The sequence below is a fragment of the Pleurodeles waltl genome, chromosome 8 (genome assembly GCF_031143425.1).
Source record: "Pleurodeles waltl isolate 20211129_DDA chromosome 8, aPleWal1.hap1.20221129, whole genome shotgun sequence".
Classification (NCBI taxonomy): Eukaryota; Metazoa; Chordata; class Amphibia; order Caudata; family Salamandridae; genus Pleurodeles; species Pleurodeles waltl.
Window position 1 is genome coordinate 437,352,287 of NC_090447.1, and position 17,272 is coordinate 437,369,558.

The window sequence follows — 17,272 nt, forward strand, 5'->3', positions numbered from 1 at the left end:
CGGTGCCCCCCATCAGGGACACAGGAGCACCACGCTATTGCCCAGGTCCACTGGTCATATATGTGAGCCGAAGTGGGCTCATAAGAACAGTGCTGGATGGCGGAGTTTCGCTGGGAGTGCCGTTCCCCATGTCCTACTCCATGGACATATATCTGCAAATAGTCTAAAAGAATTGCTTACAAAGATCCCCACACCGTACACAGATCACCTGCCATGTAATGCATTTCTCCCATAAAACAAAGTGCTCCACCTCTTTGAATCCACCAGAATTCCAGCATCTGACCTGAGGGGAAGGAATTAACGAACCAGCATATCGGGCCTCCTGTAACATAAGAAATGTACAACTTGAAGAAATATGATTGGAATGATATACCGCTGTCAGTCGGCAACTTAAATCCTGAAACAGCTTGTATATGTTTTTTTTCGGGTATTTCGGAATCTTGATAGACTGGAAGCCGAGTACCAGCATCATTATATATAAAAAATAAAAAACAGATTGATCGTCCCTTTTTCATCTAGTGCTCTCGCCAATAAATCCAGAAGAGAAACCTCATAATATGTCTCAACATGGGGAAAGGCAGCCCACCCTGTGTGATGTCAAGATGGAATACCGTATTCTTTACCCTGGGTACCTTTCTATTTCAGACAATCCATCTAATGAGTGAATCAGGAATTTCTTAAATAGCTCTTACTAATTTTAATTGTAACATTTGTAAACAGAAACAAAAGCAATGGCAGAATAGACATTTTAATAAGGGCAACTGTACCAACCAATGTTAAGGGAAAAAGTGCTCATGGTTCTAGTAGCCCCTTGATTTTATGAAACATCGATAAATAATTTAATTGAAAAAGCTGAGAGTAATTGTTTGTCTCATATATCCCCAAATATCGTATTGGAGTTTGGGAACTCACCTGTAATTCAAGAGCGACAGGGAGACGACTAGTTAAGGTATTAAAAGAAGCAACTCATTTTTTAAATTACTTTTATAACCCCCTATACTTTTAAAATGGTCGGCTAAGACCTTATGTATATTCTCCTTGCCAGACTTCAGATAAAGAATAACATCATCCACAAACATTTTTAGCTTGGCCCTACCCACCACGGGGCCTCAATTGCCTGATTAGCTCTGATCCTGGTTGCGAGAGGCTCTAGAGAAAAGAAAAGTGAATACATTAGGGGAAAGAAGGTGTAGGAAAGTCACTCTTTTGTCATGGTTACCCCCACATTTTGCCTGTGACTGTATTTAGGCTGTTTTCACTGGGATCCTGATAACTAGGACCCCCTATGATTGTGCTCTCTCCTCTGGTACCTTTTTACACCCCACAATTGTCATACTGGTGTACTCATGTAAGTCCCTGGTATATGGTACTCCGGTGCCCCTACGACCTCCAGTTCAGTGCACTGGACTTCGTAAGTGCTGGCAAGCCATTTTACACGTGTACTGGCCACAGGTCACTCACTACCTGTGGTCCAGCTACATAATGGTAACCCCGAACCTAGGCATGTTTGGTATCAAACATGTCAGAATCATACTCCAATACTAATGCCAGTATTGGTGACATGATTCCATGCACTCGGGGGGGGCTCCTTAGAGGAGCCCCAGTTTTGCTCCGACCAGTCTTCCAGGGTTGGCTGGCAACCCACGTTTCTGCCACCCCTCAGACAGGGTTCTGTCCTTCTGCTGCTTAACCAGCTCAAGCAGAGGAAGGCAGAACAAAGGATTTTCTATGGGAGAGCGGATGCAACACCCTCTCCCTTGGAAATAGGTGTTACAAGGCTGGGGAGAGGTAGCCTCCCCTAAACCACTGGTTCGGTTTGAAGTGCACATTTGGTAGCCTCCTTGTATAAACTGGTTTGCACCATTCCAGGGACCGCCGGTCCCTGCTCTGGCGTAAAACTGGACAAAGGAAAGGGGAGTGACCACCCTGTCCATCACCACCCCAGAGAAGGTTCCCAGAGCTCCTCCTGGTGGCCACTTGATTCTGCCATCTCGGAAACAAGATGTGTAGAGGCTCCTGGGAGCATCTGAGAGGCCAGGTTAGCAGGTGACGTAGTGACCCCCTATGATAGGTGGTCACTGTGCAAAGTGACCAAACCCCCTTTTAGGGCTGTTTAGGGACTTCCAAGCGGCTTTGCCCTCTTCTGCTCCTGGCCACCGGAACCGCAACTGGACACTTCAGGAACCAAACAAGACTGCAACTCCAGAGAGGACCTCACCTTCCAGAAACTGCAACATTTCCATGGCTGTGCATCCTCCGGGGTCGGCAAGACTTCAGCTGCACCAAGAAACAAGAAGGAATCTCACTTGGAGTGAAGGAGTCACTCCCCTACAACTGAAGGCAACAACATCTGGCTGAATGGAACTGCTCGTCTCGAACTGCATGGATTCTGCAACACAGGTGGTGTGAGTGGTTCTCTTGGTCCTCTCTGCCTTCTGTCCAACTTAGGAGACAGTGACCCCTTGCCTCTCCTTGTAGGATGGAATCCCTGTGCAGCAACCAAGGCTTGTTAACTCCTCCCCGAGGGATCTTCAGGCTTCAAGCAGTCCCGGCCTCCAGATCTTCCTCCTTGCAAGGACAGCCTCTTCTTTGCAGCTCCAGCGACGTGGGACTCCTCTCCAGGTTTGCTGGCTAGGCCTCACTACAGCTTACTGTGCCTAATGCCAGTAGGTTGCCTGTGTGTTCTGCAGCTTCTTCTGCTGGCTCTCCTGACTGCTGAAGGTCAGCCTCGACTCCCCTCCCAGGGTCAAGTCACCAGGGCCTTGCTGGTCCTCTTCAGCTGTGCAACTCCTCTTCTGCCCTTGTATGCATTTGTCAAGGCTTGTTGGTGGTCTCCCGGGACTTCACTGTGTGAGAAAGTAGCCTCTTTCTAGCCTTGTTACCCCCACTTTTGGCCTGTTTGTGAGTGTATGTCAGAGTGTTTTCACTGTCTCACTGGAATCCTGCTAGCCAGGGCCCGGTGATCATAGTGAAAACCCTATGTTTTCAGTATGTTTGTTATGTGTCACTGGGACCCTGCTAGTCAGGACCCCAGTGCTCATAAGTTTGTGGCCTATATGTATGTGTTCCCTATGTGGTGCCTAACTGTCTCACTGAGGCTCTGCTAACCAGAACCTCAGTGGTTATGCTCTCTCATTTCTTTCCAAATTGTCACTAACAGGCTAGTGACCATTTTTACCAATTTACATTGGCTTACTGGAACACCCTTATAATTCCCTAGTATATGGTACTGAGGTACCCAGGGTATTGGGGTTCCAGGAGATCCCTATGGGCTGCAGCATTTCTTTTGCCACCCATAGGGAGCTCTGACAATTCTTACACAGGCCTGCCACTGCAGCCTGAGTGAAATAACGTCCACGTTATTTCACAGCCATTTTACACTGCACTTAAGTAACTTATAAGTCACCTATATGTCTAACCTTTACCTGGTAAAGGTTAGGTGCAAAGTTACTTAGTGTGAGGGCACCCTGGCACTAGCCAAGGTGCCCCCACATTGTTCAGAGCCAATTCCCTGAACTTTGTGAGTGCGGGGACACCATTACACGCGTGCACTACATATAGGTCAATACCTATATGTAGCTTCACAATGGTAACTCCGAATATGGCCATGTAACATGTCTATGATCATGGAATTGCCCCCTCTATGCCATCCTGGCATAGTTGGCACAATCCCATGATCCCAGTGGTCTGTAGCACAGACCCTGGTACTGCCAAACTGCCCTTCCTGGGGTTTCACTGCAGCTGCTGCCAACCCCTCAGACAGGCATCTGCCCTCCTGGGGTCCAGCCAGGCCTGGCCCAGGATGGCAGAACAAAGAACTTCCTCTGAGAGAGGGTGTGACACCCTCTCCCTTTGGAAAATGGTGTGAAGGCAGGGGAGGAGTAGCCTCCCCCAGCCTCTGGAAATGCTTTCTTGGGCACAGATGTGCCCAATTCTGCATAAGCCAGTCTACACCGGTTCAGGGGACCCCTTAGCCCTGCTCTGGCGCAAAACTGGACAAAGGAAAGGGGAGTGACCACTCCCCTGACCTGCACCTTCCCTGGGAGGTGTCCAGAGCTCCTCCAGTGTGCTCCAGACCTCTGCCATCTTGGAAACAGAGGTGCTGCTGGCACACTGGACTGCTCTGAGTGGCCAGTGCCACCAGGTGACGTCAGAGACTCCTTGTGATAGGCTCCTTCAGGTGTTGCTAGCCTATCCTCTCTCCTAAGTAGCCAAACCCTCTTTTCTGGCTATTTAGGGTCTCTGTCTCTGGGGAAACTCTAGATAACGAATGCAAGAGCTCATCCGAGTTCCTCTGCATCTCTCTCTTCACCTTCTGCCAAGGAATCGACTGCTGACCGCGCTGGAAGCCTGCAAACCTGCAACATAGTAGCAAAGACGACTACTGCAACTCTGTAACGCTGATCCTGCCGCCTTCTCGACTGTTTTCCTGCTTGTGCATGCTGTGGGGGTAGTCTGCCTCCTCTCTGCACCAGAAGCTCCGAAGAAATCTCCCGTGGGTCGACGGAATCTTCCCCCTGCAACCGCAGGCACCAAAAAGCTGCATTACCGGTCCCTTGGGTCTCCTCTCAGCACGACGAGCGAGGTCCCTCGAATCCAGCGACTCTGTCCAAGTGACCCCCACAGTCCAGTGATGCTTCAGTCCAAGTTTGGTGGAGGTAAGTCCTTGCCTCACCTCGCTGGGCTGCATTGCTGGGAACCGCGACTTTTGCAGCTACTCCGGCCCCTGTGCACTTCCGGCGGAAATCCTTCGTGCACAGCCAAGCCTGGGTCCACGGCACTCTAACCTGCATTGCACGACTTTCTAAGTTGGTCTCTGGCGACGTGGGACTCCTTTGTGTAACTTCAGGTGAGCACCGTTTCACGCATCCTCGTAGTGCCTGTTTCTGGCACTTCTCCGGGTGCTACCTGCTGCTGAGAGGGCTCCTTGTCTTGCTCGACGTCCCCTCTCTCTCCTGGTCCAATTTGCGACTTCCTGGTCCCTCCTGGGCCACAGCAGCGTCCAAAAACGCTAACCGCACGATTTGCAGCTAGCAAGGCTTGTTGGCGTTCTTTCGGCGGGAAAACACTTCTGCACGACTCTCCACGGCGAGAGGGATCCGTCCACCAAAGGGGAAGTCTCTAGCCCTTTTCGTTCCTGCAGAAACCGCAGCTTCTTCTGTCCAGTAGAAGCTTCTTTGCACCCGCAGCTGGCATTTCCTGGGCATATGCCCATCTCCGACTTGCTTGTGACTTTTGAACTTGGTCCCCTTGTTCCACAGGTACCCTAGATTGGAAATCCACAGTTATTGCATTGTTGGTTTGTGTCTTTCCTGCATTATTCCTCTAACACGACTTCTTTGTCCTTAGGGGAACTTTAGTGCACTTTGCACTCACTTTTCAGGGTCTTGGGGAGGGTTATTTTTCTAACTCTCACTATTTTCTAATAGTCCCAGCGACCCTCTACAAGGTCACATAGGTTTGGGGTCCATTCGTGGTTCGCCTTCCACTTTTGGAGTATATGGTTTGTGTTGCCCCTATCCCTATGTTTCCCCATTGCATCCTATTGTAACTATACATTGTTTGCACTGTTTTCTAAGACTATACTGCATATTTTTGCTATTGTGTATATATATCTTGTGTATATTTCCTATCCTCTCACTGAGGGTACACTCTAAGATACTTTGGCATATTGTCATAAAAATAAAGTACCTTTATTTTTAGTATAACTGTGTATTGTGTTTTCTTATGATATTGTGCATATGACACTAAGTGGTCCTGTAGTAGCTTCACCCGTCTCCTAGTTCAGCCTAAGCTGCTCTGCTAAGCTACCATTATCTATCAGCCTAAGCTGCTAGACACCCTATACACTAATAAGGGATAACTGGGCCTGGTGCAAGGTGCAAGTACCCCTTGGTACTCACTACAAGCCAGTCCAGCCTCCTACACACTGCAGCTCCCGGACTCCGCAGCTAGTCTTCATCCTCTTTCGTTGAAACAGATCTTCAACCACAGAAGGGTGGGCAGCGGCTCCTGTCCCATCTGGACACTCATCATAGACGTCCCCATCTCCTTCTTTTGCAGGTCCTCATCTTTCAGAATCCACCTTTGGGTTCCTCTGGTCTGGTCCTATTCTTGCAAAGTTCATTTTCTAAGTCCCCTTGTGAGCTTAAGGGAAATCCAGGTAACTTACCTCTGCTATCCTGGTTGCTGAGGGTCATCTAAGTACTCACCTCTTGGGGTTCGAGTTCTCCCAGCTCCCTACTACCAACTCTGCATCCTTGGGTGGGGGACCTAACTTCACATTCCACTATCTTAGTATATGGTTTGGCCCTCCCCTGGGGCCCTAGCTATTTTCTACTATTTCTTGCCAATGCTTGTTGTTCCTATATGCTTATTCATCATACTGATTGCGTACAAATAGTGTGTGCTTACCTCCAGTTGGGGGATTGTCTATTAGTAATCTAGTTTAGTGTTACCATAATAAAGTACCTCTATTTTTGTAACACTGTGTGGTTCCTTTCATGTGTGATAAGTTACTGTGTGACTAGTGTGGTAGTGCAAGTGCTTTACACTCCTCCTAGATAAGTCTTATCTGCTCATCCACAGCTACCCCAGAGGGCCCTGGCTTCCTAGACCCTATTAATAACTAATAAGGGGTTGCCTGGACCTGATATAAGGTGTAAACAACACAGGTGTCCACCACATACCAGACTAGCTTCCTTAAAGAGGGCACTCCTGCCGGCTTCCTCTGTTAATGGCTACTGAACCATCAAGATGGGAATTCACAAATATCTTCGCTTGAGCCCCTTGATATAGCTTTGCCAACATATTAATGAATTGGGGAGGAAAGACAAATTTCTTTAAGCCGAAAAAAGAGCGCATCCCAATTGGCCAGGTCAGAAGCTTTCTCAGCATCAACCATAACTGCTGCACTAGTATGGTTGGAGAAATAATCTGATGCCTGTACTAAAAAGTCAGTATTTGCAGCTAACAACCAACCAGTCACAAAGCTCGCCTGATCTCTTTGAATTATAACCTGAGCAAGAGGGATAATACAAATGGCCCATATTTTCATTAAGAGCTTCTAGTTAACATTGAGTGAAATAATAGGGTGATATGAATTAATAGCCCTAGGGTTCTTCCCTTTCTTTAAAAAACTGACTATTGTGGACTCCTTAAACTGAGAAGGGACTTGGCCTCCCTCCCCCACAAAATTGAACAAATTGATCAAAAAAGAAACTTGACCAATAGCAGAAGTTTTATAAAATTATGTCAGGAAGCCTTCATTACCAGATGCCTCTCACTTGGCATAGAGGGCTAGGGCTTCAAATACCTCTTTTGTAGATATAGTAGAAATAAACTTTTCCCCCGCAGAGTTTGACAGGCATGGTAGTCTCATGGTTTGAAAGTATTGAGATATACGTGACTGCAGGGTCTTGTAGCTAGTTGCGTATAGAGCTTTCTAGTGCTGTAAAAAAACTTGAGAGACCTTCCCCTTTTCTGAGACTCATTCCCCTATCGATGGACTCTGTAATTCCCTTACAAATGCAGCTTCCTACTCGAGCCATGTAGACCAGGCCAACAATGTCCCAATCTGTTGACTCTCTTCATACACACGCTTGTGGTATGCCCTAGAGCTGTTAATTTCCTCCATTATAAAAACATATCTCAGCATTTGCTTGGCCTTTGCTAGATTGTTCTCTGTAGGAGGGGAAGACAAACCCTGATGCCTATTGGCAGTTCGCAGGGCTTGATCTACTGCCGATTGCAGTTGAGTTATTTTCTCTTTACAATCTTTATGTTGCTGCGCCTTATAAGCAATGATCCGACCCATTGCTGCAGCATTAAAGGCTTCCCAGACAGAAAAAACATTGAAGCAATGCCCCTGTGCAATAAAAAATAGTCTTAGATAAATTACCTTGTTTCAATGAGCCATTCCTGATCTGATAATTGTCCATTCCAGCTGCCACCTTGGCCTTTGATTCCTCGGTGTCTCCAGCTCGATCGTAATGGAGGCCAACGAATGATCAGAAAAATAATTAGGCCAAATACCAGACTCGATCCTCTTATAAAAATGAGAAACTGAAAAAAAAAAAATGAATACGGGAAGCAGTGTGGTATTGATTTGCGAAATAAGTGTAATGAGAAATGCCTGGATAGACACACCTCCATGGAGCAACTAATGAAAAATCGTGCTTAAGCGTACCCAACACTTTTTTGGTGTTAGGCTTAAGCTACTTTTTTGTTTTGTTTGGCATATCCAAGGCTCTCTTCTGGGTAAAGTTAAAATCCCCTCCTATAATTTAGGTCCCCACTGCTTCCATAGCAATGTTATAACTCTGTAGCAATGAGTCTGTTTCATCAAAAACTTGGCCATATTAATTAGCCAGATTTAACAGGACACCATCTACAGCAACCTTCAGCCAGAGCCATCTGCCCTGTGGATCTCTGATTACGTCACTAACCCACCAGTCAAGTCCCCCTACCCAACAGAATTGCCACCTCCCCTAACTGCAAGAACAACGGAGGCAAAATAAGCTTAAAAATACTGTTTCTGAATGTAGATATTCGGAAAGTTATTCTTTAGATGGTTTCTTGTAAAAATAGTACTTCCGGGGAGAAAGAACCCAACCATCTAATCAGCCCCCCAGATTTCCATCTATTCGACATGCCATTTACATTACATGATATAACTCTGATTTTATGTCACATTAGACAGATGTCTCTTGCTGGTTAGTAATGCCCCTGTATCGCTCCCCTCCCAAGCATACCTTTTGCTGACCGAAGTATCCCTTACCCCCAACAGTTCAGATCTTACTTCAAGTCCGCTCATTTTGTTTAAACATGAACCTCACCTCCCCTTGATGCCACCCCAAAACCCCCGAAATGTCCCAAAAAACAGAAAAACAAAACAAATAATTCCCCAAAATACCTTAACCCTAACACGAGGACAATCACTCACATTACCCTGCCTGACACATAACTAACTACACTGGGTGCAATGACTCTGCACCCTGTTGCATCCGTGCCCCCCCTCATATGATGGGTTAAGTATCGGAACTAGAGCAATAGAATTTCCAGATAAAGTTTCTGAGTACAAGCTGGGCTGAACAGCCGTAATGAGGTGTAGAAACCAAAACACATTAATTCCTCCATTAATCAACCCATATAGAAAACAGTTGCTAAGAAGTGCTAGTAGAACAATGGCATGCCTAGTCTGGCTCGCCAGTATTCCAGAGCGAGACGGTACCCCTTTTCAAGAACAGGAGCTCAAACTCATACATTCTAAATTGTACCATTTACCTAAAAGGCTGATTGGAAATCGGGTGCAGAAGCTCCTGTGCTTCTAACAAATTACAAAACAGATGAAACTGCCCCTTACCCAAGACTTTCAGTTTAAGTTGTTGTGCAGTAGATGCTTGTAAATCCTGTGCTTTGAATAAATGCAATATTTTCACAAAATCCTTCCGACGTTGGGTAGCCGAGGTGGTCATATCTGAAAAGATACGACATGAGGGTATCTCTGGAGTAGACTGTTTTTGCTTGACTGACTTAGCTAGTACTTATTCGTTAATCCAAAAACGTTACCAGGATGGTGTGCGGAAATTTTGAACTGGGAGAGGGCTGAACTGGGATATGATGAGCTCTTTTTATTAAGTCACCAGAATGTTCCAGGAGTACCTTGGTTCTAATAAAAGTAGCAATCCTTTGGAGAACCTGGTGACCTTCGCACCCCTTTGGAACACCCACTATATGTAAATGAGTACACCATGAATGTTTTTTAAGCTTCTCCCACTTTGCCTTAAGTAAAGACCTTTGTTTGTGAAGCCGACTGACATCTTTTTGCATAGAAGAAACTTGATCATCCGATTGCGATATTCTGGCCACTGCATCCTTCAACCTCTCAGAAAGCTGGGCTATAGTTTCCTCAATTTTAGAAAGTCTTGCATGCAGAGCTGCGACTTCTTTCGCCTGTGATGCCCTGAGTTCTCTAATCTCATCCAAAATCAAGTTGAGCATTATTTTAGCATCCCATTGCATGGTCATTGTCTTAACACAGGAATCGTGTTGTTGCTCCTCCTGCTGCAAGTCTGCTGGAGAACATGAGGGTGCTGTGGACTCTACCACCATCTGCTCAGTTACAATATCAGAAGGCGCTAGGGACTGTGAAACCTGAGAAGGTGAAGCCTGAGGACCCAGTGCAAGAGATCGATGCTTAGGCTAGATGCAGAAGCTGGTATTGTCAAAATTGACCCTGGGGTGAGTGACTGTGAAGCTTCCTTAACGCCAGAGACTGTTTTGCCTTTAGAAAACAAAGGTTAGTCCTTAGCTTTGCCATGATTCGCTTCTGGCTCTGGGCCAGCCACAGCAGAAGTTGACCCACAAGTCTCATTGATAACATCCAAAAATTTGACTGAGCTACGGGCCTGCATTGAATCCTTAGGAGAACCCCCAGCCTGTTCTACAACTCCAGGCTCTTCACCAGTATGCAAGTGACCTGAAATCTGCAAAATGTCCTCTAAATTCAGAGAGCTAGCTGCCATTTTGAATTCCTTGCACAAGCGAGAGCTGTGATTTGCACGCCCCACTGCCTGCTCTGCACATTTATTCACTCTGTGCAAGAGTTGAAGCATCCGAGTTCTTAGCTGCGCCAACAGACTTGTGATGCTTTCTCATATTTAAACATGTGATATAACCACATATAATCTAACTATGAATTAACATCACTAGTCCTAGGCAGCAGTTGTGTGTCTTGCAAACTTTAAGCTTGAGGACCAAGCCAGTGACCCACAACCGGGTAGTGAATTTGTGACTTCATAGGCTGAAGAAACATGCATACACACACAGAGCACTTACCCCCTGGTGAGAAACCTGGCTGTCCACTTAGCCACTCGTCTTTAGGCAAAGACCACAAAGAAGGCCAATATTTACAGAGCCAGCAGGTCGCTTGCTTGCAAAGAAAATGTGTGGGCCTAGATCCCCTCAAAAGTAAAGAGTCTGCTGGTGAATTTCCAGCTCCGTTCCATCAGCACCCGGCACAGTGTCTAACCGGCAGGTTTAAAGCAGTCATAATGGCTGCAGCATGATTGCAAGTCCTCCGCTGCCGCCTCAGTCAAAATGCCGCTTAGGGAATCACAGTGGTAAAGTTAAGAAAGTTTAAATGCTGCCGCCGACATGGAGCACATTCCTCTGGCACCTCGCTACTGCAGCATCTTAACCCGGAAGGGTATGTGGCATGCTCAGGGAAGGGTCCGCGAGTGCTCAGCAGCGGATCTTGTGGGATCTACCCACTGCTGCCGACCACAAATGAGCTTTCACAAACTTGAGGTTCAACCCAAGGGGGTGTGATGGATTGCTTCTGTGCCGGTGGATACATTGCATTGCAGGGAGGGAACTACTTCTCACCAAAATACGCAGGCATGCATCCCTGAACATGAAATGCATCAGTGACCAAGATGCATTGAATAGTCCACTTTGCAGCTCCACCTATGAAATTACACTTTAACATGTATTTGACATCGTGGATGTTAAAACAGGAGAGGGGGGTCTAACTTTCTCAGCTGGTTTGGAGGCAAAGCAAACTTACCTCTTTTCAGATAGAATACCTAAGCTGAAAGTAAGTTTCTAAGCATCCCCTGAGTGGGTGTAACTTAACAGCATAATATTTAGTTCACAAATACGTGTGCCTCTGTCCATAATAGTAAAAAATACAAACATGTATGCAACTAGTACAGACATACTCACATATGCAATAATAAGCACACTTTTTTTATAAAGCTATATGTATAAACAACCCTAACGATAAATAATCCAAGCACAAATAATGATAGTTGAAGCATTGTACACATTTAATACATATACTTAAATATTTGTTAACAATGAAACATAAACAACTTTCCAAACAGTACTCATTGATGTAAGCACTCTGTACATTAATCTATAATATCACAATACTTAAATAATAAACACATAACTTCTTATTTTTTATTAAGTCACCAGAATGTTCCAGGAGTACCTTGGTTCTAATAAAAGTAGCATTTGTCCATATTGCCCTATTTCCTCTCAGGCACTTCCTCTTTCTTGAAGCGTGAGAGAAACACCATCCGCATGAATTGCCTTTCGTGGAATCATTGCCTAAGGACAAGAACAAAACCAAGATGGAATTCAATAAAACCTTCGACACAGAGCAAATTAATAAATAATCGAACTATAACAGTAGAGCACAGTCATAGTAGAGCAGCTTTTCGATGAAAGAATAACATAACATTGCTTCAAAACTTGCAGAAAAAAAACAAAGTACTTACTTTTAACCATGTAGAAAAATATATCCTTTCCTGGGGAGGGGAAAGAGCATGCAGTGTGTGGGAGGGAATAATCCTTGCCTCTGTGTCTTTAATAGAATTGAAACTTTCCATTACATTAGCTAGGAAATTTTTCATTCTGTTTCAGGACAGGAGGTGAGGATTATGCTTGTTTAAAGCTTGTCCACCTCCAAAGATGCCATATCTATCACCAGTTTAGGGTAGAATATTTTAAACATAGAATCTGAAGACCAATTGGCCCCACTAATAATGTTCTCTAGTGTAGGTCTAGAGAAAAGGCTTTCAAAGCCATAGCCCCTCTGACTGAATGAGCTCCAAAGAGCGTAACATTTGATGCCTGCCTCCTGCATACCCCAGCAGACCCAGCGAGCAATGGTGGGGGATGAGACCGCTTTAAAAGATTGTCTTATGGATATCAATAGTTGACATTCTACTGGGGGACGTAGGTCTTCTTTTGCATTCTCATATGCCTTCAGACAGCGAACTACACACAGTTTCGGGACCTTATCGAAGGCCGGATAAGATATCACTCTGGAATCCGTTTTGGTTCTCTTGGAAACATAAAAGATTACTCCCAGAGGCATAAAGACCTTGTTCAAAATGTCCAGGGCTCTCACATTCGAGACCCTATGACAAGAAATCAGACACAACAGCATTGCTAGCTTTGCTCACAGTTCCTTACGTGAAAGGCACTCATTCCGTGGCCATGATTTAAAGAGTTTCAGAACAACAGTCACATCCAACAAATTTGAATATTTAGGTTCTGGTGGCAGTGCAAGACAGATAGCATACCAGAGGATGCTCCCCCATGGGAAGATTTTGAATGGGGAAATGCCCCGCAGAGATGGCCGACCGGTAAGAGTTAACTGTGTGATAGGCCTTGCACTTAGAAGCCAGAGATGCCAGGAAATGTAGGATGGGTATAACATCACATCCCATTAGATCCTCTCTGTGTTGAACACACCAACACACCCATTTGGACCATGCAGATTTGTACCACTTAGAGGTCCCATCCATCCAGGCCATGGCCAATAGTCTTTCAGCGTCCTGTGAAAGTCCCAGGACTCTCCCTCTTTCCCAGTAATCCTTCATGCCATGAGTAATCCTTCATGCCATGAAGAAGACATCCTTGGAGGATTAGTGGGTGACTTTGAACGTGGGGATCCTTTAGAATATCTGGAGCGTGGGGAAAATGGATTGGAAAATCCCAAGAAAGTTCTAGAAGAACTGGAAACCACACTTGAGATCTCCATACTGGTGTGATCACAACCACCTGTGCCTCTTGTCTCTGTACCAGGGCCGTCAAAGTTGTGATCTTGGCAAAAGGGGTAAAGGCATAGCCTTTCCCCTTCAACCAATCTTGAAGAAACGCATCTGTCGCCGAAGCCTGAGGGTCTGGCTTCCAACTGAATTACCTGGGGGTCTTGTGATCTAGCTGCGAGGCACAGAGATTTATTTTAAATAGACCCCAGCGGGAGTTGAATTTGGAGAACACTCTCGGATCCAACTGTCACAAACTCATGTTTGGGCACTCTCTTGAACACCAGTCCGGAGGTATCCGAAAGGTGTTCCGCCATCAGTGATATAATGTTTGACAGTACAACCACAAATCTTTGACCATATCCGCCAGGACTTTGAATCTGGGATTTCCCAGATGGTTGATATAATGAACCGCTAACAAGTTGTCCATTTTCAACAAGACGGTGCAGTTCGCTCTGTCTTTGGTCCAACATTGGATTGTGAAGGACCCCGCCATCAGCTGTAGGCAATTGATGTGGAGGAACTGTTTGTCTGAGGGCCATTTGCCTCTCGTGGAGGAGTTGCCACAGCGTGCACCCCAACCGGATCCGCTGGTATTCGACACTGATAGGTCGGAGCCGAATATGACACAACTGTTCCACGCTTCCATGTGGGACAGTCATCAGAGCATTTCGATCTTCGCCTCTGCCGTCAGGGGAACTTGCTCTGAGTATGTCAAGCCCCTGCGCAAGGGAAAAGCCTCGAGCCATTGCAGGGCCCAGTAGTGCAGAGGGCCTGGAAAAATCTCCTGGATCGCGGAAGATAGGAGTCCCCCTATCTGAGCTACCTGGCGTAAGGAAGTTGACTGTCTGGAAATCGTCTTCCTGAACTCCCTGCAAATTTTCGGTATTTTTCGGGAACGCAAGCGGAGAGCCTTGTCCACTGAATTGAAGCCAAAACCCATGAGGATGGTTTGTTTGGACAGCGACAAAAGTGAATTTTTGACGTTGATGAGGAAACCTAGATTCTTAAGGAGGGATATTGTGTACTGCAGCTGATCTCGCAGCCTGAACAGGCATTGGTCCATAAGAAGATCGTCAAGGTAAATGATAATATGGTATCCCCTCAACCTTAGGTGTTCCACCACTGTTTTCAAAACCTTGGTCAAGCACCAAGGGGCTGAGGAAAGATCGAACTGTAGCATTGTGAATTCGTAGATTCAGCCCTTCCATTGGAACTGTAAGAAACCATGATGAGGTGGAAAAATTGGGATAGACTTCCTGAAGGTCGAGGCGCACCATCCAGTCGTCCGGAGGCAACATTTGCGAAGTAGATGGATGCCCTTCATCTAGAAATGGTGGTAAACCACCCAGCCGTTGAACTACTTCTAATTGATGACAAGGCGTTGTCCACCATCCCTTTTGTCCACTAAGAACAGATTGTTCAGGAAGCCCTAGGATGTAGTGTGAACGGGGAGATGGCTTTCTTGTTGAGCAAATCTTGAACCTCTTTATCCACCGAGGCCATCTGTTCCAGTGAAAAAATCAGGGGACACGGATGAGAGGGTTGAACCCGGGGAGCCATAGAACTCTATTTAAAAGCCGCAGACTGTTTGTAGAATCCAAGCGTCCAAGGTAAAAGATTCCCAATTGATGATAAATTGAGCCAAACGCCCCCCTGCGGGTAAAAAAGAACCTGAAAGAACACTAAACAGATTGGGATCCCTGGAGCTGGCCTCTAATTGCCCCTCTGGCGCCTCTGCTGTGTTGGCCCCGTATGTAGGGGAAGATTTTACAGTCACGCAGTTAGTCTTGACCTCTGCTGAAATCTTGTCCTCTGGCGGTTCCTTGCTCATAGAAGCGGCTGGTTAAGCACCCTGTACCATGACCGGCCCCAGTGAAAAGGCATGGATGGAAATTCTTCATTGAGGGCTGGGCCTTCTAGAGAGTTGTGAAGGTGGACACAAACTTTGACAGCTCTTAAATGAAAGGTTCGCCAAATAGACCTCCACCCCCACCCCCTGTGCCACTGCCCCGGCATCAGTGGAAGCTACATCAACTAGTTTGGGATCCACTTTAATAAGTAGTGACACAGTGTTTCCCAGAAAAACTATTGCCGTTTGGGCCCACCCGGAAACCGAATCTGGTGACAATGGAGTACCCAAGGACTTTGCCTATTCAGCCAGTTCCAGGACTTTTGTGAGGGGGCAATGACGTCTATTAGCTTGGCCTAGCAAGACTTCCAAGGCCAGTTGATCCCTTTTTGTAGGCTTGCAAATGAATTTTTGCAGGAAAATAGCCATTCTTGGGTCGATTTTGGGGGTGGAGGAAACCTTCTCCAGCAAGGAGAGACAGGGGCATTCAGCCACAGTTTGGTGCAGACTTCATTCTCCAGAGGCTTCCTTAGGCAGCCTGTGACATAAGAACTGACTGTATCATAGGGAAAACATTCAGATGACTGGGGGTGGACTAGTTTGTCTGGGTCTAACATATTGCCCTACTTGGGGGACATACGTGGAGCCCTGGGATGGTCTCCAGGGCTGTGATGGGCCCACCTCATCATTTGAGTCCCCTTGAGAGTCATTGTCATCAGCATCCACTGAGGGCAACACCGTAAGGGATTTCCCAGCGGTGTCTAACACATCCAGGGAGGTCGATAGTAGAGGGGAAATCAGGCACTCTAAAAAACGCCTGCTTTACTTTGTCAAAAGCTATCATGACCACCCCAGAATCTATCCTGCTTTTGGGAGGGTAGTGCTCTGGTTGATCTTTGCCCATCAAGAGACCCCTGGACTAGGTTAGAGTAAGGTTGAGGGGGACTGGGCATGCATACGCCAGCTGAATAATGCGTCTCTCCAGTGGTTCATTGGCCGAGGCCACTGCATGGTGAATAGAGGCATCCATGGCCTCGCAGAATTGATGGTCTTTGGAGAGGACCGATATGGCCTACATATTCATATGCTTGCATGCTTCCCTGAGGAAGAAACACTTTCCTGCTACCAAGCGTGCATCGGTGGATCAAGCCGCAGTGGACAGACAATGAGTGTTATGGGGCCGTCGGGCCAATGACAGGCTATGGTAGGAGCCAAGAATTAAGATGTGCTGAGGTACTGGTTTTTGGACTTGTCGAAGCTAGGACAGTTTATGTGTGACAAGCATGGAGGTAATCAGTGGGACACTTTACGCCTGGTCCCAGCCCCACAGCAGACACTAGCACTAAGCATGATTATGAGAGTAAGGAGGCTTTCTTGTACTGACCCGTATGGGCATCTTGCCGCTGAAGTTAAAAGGAATACAGACCTCGTGATGGGGTGTCAGGGCTTCTGAGGCGATTGGGGTTTTCAGAGGCACAACTGCGGGGAGGATGTCTCCGACACTTTCTAGGACAATCGATCTCTGCGGATCAACGATGTGGGCAATGTGGATGAGAAAGTCTCACCACACTCTAGCAGCTCCGAAATTGACAAGCTGCTGCGATTGAAGCGATTAATGCACTCCCAGGGTGTATGAATTCTGAAAGGTAAATGTTTTACCAGACAATAACAATTCTCAACATAACAGTATTAATGAGAACACTTATCTTTCTCCGAACAAAAAAGAAAGAGGAAGTGCCTCAGAGGAAAGAGGACTATGTGGACAGTTGGGGAGAATGTTCATTGGTTGCTATGTTTTTTGTAGTCCTTTCCAGTGGAGGTCTGGGAAAAGTGGTTTCTTTAAACTCTGCTGAAT

At 46.3% G+C, this 17,272-nt stretch overlaps 1 protein-coding gene across 37 annotated transcripts in view; it reads left to right on the forward strand.

The window, feature by feature from the left end:
• INPP4A (inositol polyphosphate-4-phosphatase type I A) overlaps positions 1 to 17,272 on the forward strand; it is a 997,999-nt gene that overhangs the window by 545,346 nt on the left and 435,381 nt on the right. The gene's annotated exons all lie outside the window — the stretch shown is intronic.